General features: G+C 32.5%; 1 long non-coding RNA gene across 1 annotated transcript in view; it reads right to left on the reverse strand.

The window, feature by feature from the left end:
• The window catches only part of LOC125045216, an 11634-nt gene extending 9301 nt beyond the window's left edge, over positions 1–2333 (reverse strand). Inside the window, exons 1-2 of the long non-coding RNA XR_007116540.1 lie at positions 2190–2333; positions 1144–1180 (exon numbers count right to left, since the gene is read on the reverse strand). This is a non-coding gene — a long non-coding RNA (uncharacterized LOC125045216). The remainder of the gene's footprint in view (positions 1–1143; positions 1181–2189) is intronic.
• Between the last annotated feature and the right edge of the window lie 2667 nt (positions 2334–5000).

Genomic DNA, 5000 nt, shown 5'->3' on the forward strand with positions numbered 1-5000 from the left:
GCATCGCTATTAAATTTTCCCTTTCTTATTTTTAGATTCATTATTGGCATTAGCTATAGTGATAGTAAATATTTTTATTCGCCGTTTTTGTTTCTAACAGCAATATTGCCATCTGTATTGTTCTATGACGGTAGTAATGGCAATCATATCTGATATCGCTATTGTCATTATCTTCACCATCATCTCCATATCACTGTCTACACCATCATCATCATATCATTATCTTCACCATCATCACCATCTCATTATCTTCACCATCATCAGCATATCATTATCTTCGCCATCATCACCATCTCATTATCTTCACCATCATCAGCATATCACTGTCTGCACCATCACAGCCGTATCATTATCTACACCTTCATCTCTGTACCATTGTCTTCACCTTATCATTATCGTTACTATTATTATTACAGTCATTATCATTGACATCATTACCACTCCCAGTGTCACATTTATAATAAAAAACAGGCACATTCGGGAAGCTCATGTCCTATTCTACACCAAGTACCCGTTGGCAGCCGAAAACTTCAATCTGACGAATATGCAGTGAATGATACTTGCAATGAACTGATATTTGATTGTCAAAAATAGCAGTTGAACCATTATAAAACAAATCGGGATATAGACTGAATACAGTGCCAGATGTATGATAAAACGGAATTATTTGGATCAATGTTTGTAGGCTCTCTGTCGACGGAGGGTTCTGGGACTGCGTGATATATTTTGGAATTAATGCAAAGCGAAGTCCTGCTCTGTTGTATGTACGCGATTGAGTGCGAAGTAGGTATGTGTCCTTACATATTTTCTACGCTCTTGTTCATAAACCAGGTGTTAGTTTGTACTTTTAGATTGAAATGCAGTAAATTGTAAATAAATAAAATTGCGTTACATAATAAATTATATGATTCGAAATGTGAAAGGCCATGATGCCGACCCAAGAATCAACACATTCACCATATCCGCTGCCAATACGGAGGAAAGGTCAGTGGTAGGGCAACCGTAAGGTGACTTTCCATATTGTAGGATAAATCATCGTCACCCAGCTTTCAACTGCGGACGAAAGCAAGTTTTTTAGGGACAGTTCTTCGTCAGGCTTTTAATGTCAGTTTATATTTACCGAACTCTCCTCGTGGCACTTACCTTGAAATGCAGGTCTTGGAAGTGTAGAATCGCTCACCTGTAATAATTATATAAATTGCGTTAACCCCTGTGTTGATCTGTACATTTTTTTACAACAAACCTAACCTCGAACCTGTTATTTCAAATGCTGACTGCTAATTCGTACACATACATGAAGAATACATCAATAACTCCCCCTTACTCGGTCGTTGTTTCCTCATTCACTTTGACTGTAAGCAATTAGAAATTTAAATTATTATTGTTATCTCCTTTGATTAATAATCAGTCCGAGGCAACAAGAGTAAGTTTGTTTTTTATTTAGGCTCTGACAAAGGGATCTTTTGTTGAAAACAATTAGATATTGTTCAAACCAATTTTATTTCAGATATTTATTAAAATATCACGGAATAACTGCCTTCTAATAATATATTCTAAGACATCCCCTTTAGCTGGATACTGATTATTCAGTCTTATACCAAATCTATAGGATATAGTAATCATTTCTGCCATAAGTAACTAGCTGTGCCGTATAAAAGCGGCAAACTACTAGTACAGTAGCAAGCAGCAGACAGTGGGAGATCAGGCTTTTATCTCCTAAATATTCTTTCTGTCGAATAGAAAAACTGAGCAATCCGGAAACTGTGGCTGGCTACCTTTTCAATCAGAAAACTTTCAGAGTTGCTTTCATAGCAGGTTCACTTACGCCACGGTGTCCGGCGAATTCGTAATGACGCTATCGCTTTTGACAATTAATAACCCTATGGAAATACAGTGTGTGAGTCACATATATATATATATATATATATATATATATGTATATATATGTATATATATACACACATATATATATATATATATATATATATATATTTATATCTGTACGCATGTATGTATGTTTTATTTATTTATTTATTTATCTATTTATTTATATATACATACATACATTCATACATATATATATACATATATACATGTATGTATGTATATATATGTATACATATATATACATATATACAAACGATCTTTTTCTCTGATTTATAACATTTTCTTACTTGTCATCACTTTACCTTGAGAATTGGGTGGCATAACCCTGCCGTCGGGCCTTACATAAACCAGCGTGACAACAGCCCACTGGAAGTCAAAAGTGCGGCCCGGGGTCAAAGGCAGGCCCAGGGTGTGGCCCGTCAGAGCTTAAAGATAAGGAAGTAATTCGTCATTTTTTTTAAATGTAGGTGAGTTATCTGAGTTATCGATATTTAGAAGACGTTGAAGTCGCATGATTTAGTTAGCATATGTGGCAACTTATAGATACATATACAAGTGGAATTTCTTACTGAACTGATAAGACCATAACACGGAAAATGGAAGGCTATACATTTGAATCGCGATGTGTTTAAAACTAAAACAAAGTCTGACCTGAACACAGCAGCGTGAAATTAAAATGTAAAATGAAACACTGCCACGAGAGAAATAATAATAAAAAAAAAATAGCGTTTCGAAGCCGTCAAGAATAACTCACCAGTCGTAGTGGGATATCTCGGCAAGATCGACGCGTCATCATCATTATCATTATCATCATTATCATTATCCTCCTCCTCCTCCTCATCTTCATCATCATCATCATTAACATTAATATCATTATTGTTATTATCATTATTGTTATTATTGTTGATATAATTATCATTGTTATCAATATTGTTATCATTATCATTATTATTATTATTATTATTGTTATTATTATTATTAGTGTTGTTGCAGTTGTTGTTTTCATTATTATTAGAATTATTATTATTATCATGATTATTATTATTATTATTATTATCAACATTATTATTATTATCATTATTATTATTATTATTATTATTATTATTATTACTATTATTGTTAATATTATTATCACTATCATTACCATTGAAATTGATATTATTATTGTGGTTAATATTTTTCATCATTATCATTATTTTTGCCATCATTATTGTTGTCATTCAAATTGCTGTTGTTACTACTATTACTACTATTGCTATTTTTATCATTACTGTTATTGTCTGTCGTTGTATTATTGTCATGATTCACATTACGATTTGTGTCATTGTTGTTATTACTATTATCATTATTCCTATTAATGACAGCAATAATAATATTAATAATAATAATAATAATAATAATAATAATAATAATGATAATAACAATAGTAATAATAATAATAATAATAATAATTATTATTATTATTATTATTATTATTATTATTATTTTATTATCATTATTATTATTATTATTATGATTACTGTCATTATTATTATTATTATTATTATCTATATTATTATAATTAGTGTTTTTATTATTATTATCACCAATATTATTAGTAGTAGTAGTAGTAGTATTACTATTATTATTATTATCATTATCATTATTATTATCATTACTATTATTATCATCATTATCATTACTATTATTAACGTTATCATCAGTGTTATCATTCTCATCATTATCATTATTGTTATTATCATTATTATTATCATCAACATTATGATTATTATTATTATTATTATTATTATTATTACTATCATCATTATTCTTATTATTATCATTATTACCATTATATCAATTATGATTATTATTATTTACCGTTGATTATCATTATGAAGAACCTGTGACTCCTTTAAAAGAAGAGTTATGGGCTATGAATCCCACGTATGACACTGTCTGGCAGCTTTCTGTTTGTTGTATGACTCCGAGTCGTTACAAAACCCGTTAGTGTACAAGTATGTGCCGTGGACGATCCTTGGTACACTTTACTGTAAGAACGAAATCTGGCTTTGGCACTGTCAAATATCACTGAGCTTAAAAATGCCTAATATTCCTTTTCTGATGACTGTATCTGTACCTGCAAATGTGTTAAGTCGAGGTTCTGGCAAGATCATGGGTATGGATATTTGCTGGCTGTTCCGGAAGTTGGCTGGTGTGGACTTGTGGTACGGTCAGTCGTCTCATCCCTTCAAATGATAAGAGTCAGATTGTTAGTGAGTTTATGAGGCTTCTTCAGGTACAGCACATACCTTTTATTTTGCTAAAGTTCTTTGTTAAGCAGCTCACTGTAGCTACTCTTTTCTAGGTTTTATTTGTCACTTGGTTACATCGGTTTTAAAAGAGGCTTTGTCTTTTTCCTTCCAGACTGCTAGATCTACGGCATTGCTTCTGGAGATCCGATCTGCAGCGAAAGTTTTACTCGAAGTTATTTTAACTAGATTTTTTATTGGTGATACCTTCATGATGTCTCTAAATCCACGAAAAACCGAGATGTTATTCAATGAGGCCCAGTCTTGATACCTGGGCGTCTGTGAAGAGTATGCAGTGTATTACAGGTGGTCGTGAGGGCAGTTGATGACAATCACTGGAATATGATCCAGGAAGACTCTCTCGTCGATACTGAGAGGGACTTTGGAAATACACCGAGCGCTGGAAAAGGAGAATATTTTAATGATTTTCGAAAGAAGGGTTGCATGGTATGAGGATCAACGCAAGCTACTGGTTTGTCAAGCACAAACTGTCAGCCTTCTTTATTACCTGGATCTGTGAAAACATCAATTGTATCTACTACCTACTAGCGAAACAGTACTTTGAGATAATCTGTATCAGATTATGTTGAGCTGACTTATTAATGTTAGTCTCAATATTTCGTATTAACTGGGAGACTTTACTTATTCTATTTACGTATTTTAGACTATATTTATACAACAAACATCGATTCGTGTGTGATGCGGGGTTGTGTCTTTGTCTTTCCTGATGATCCACATGATGCACAGCAGCGACATTTGAACGGTAAACAGTGAAGAGGGGGACCTCTAAACTCCTTCTCTAATTGCATCTGAAGAATTGCG

The sequence above is a fragment of the Penaeus chinensis genome, chromosome 3 (genome assembly GCF_019202785.1).
Source record: "Penaeus chinensis breed Huanghai No. 1 chromosome 3, ASM1920278v2, whole genome shotgun sequence".
Classification (NCBI taxonomy): domain Eukaryota; kingdom Metazoa; phylum Arthropoda; class Malacostraca; order Decapoda; family Penaeidae; genus Penaeus; species Penaeus chinensis.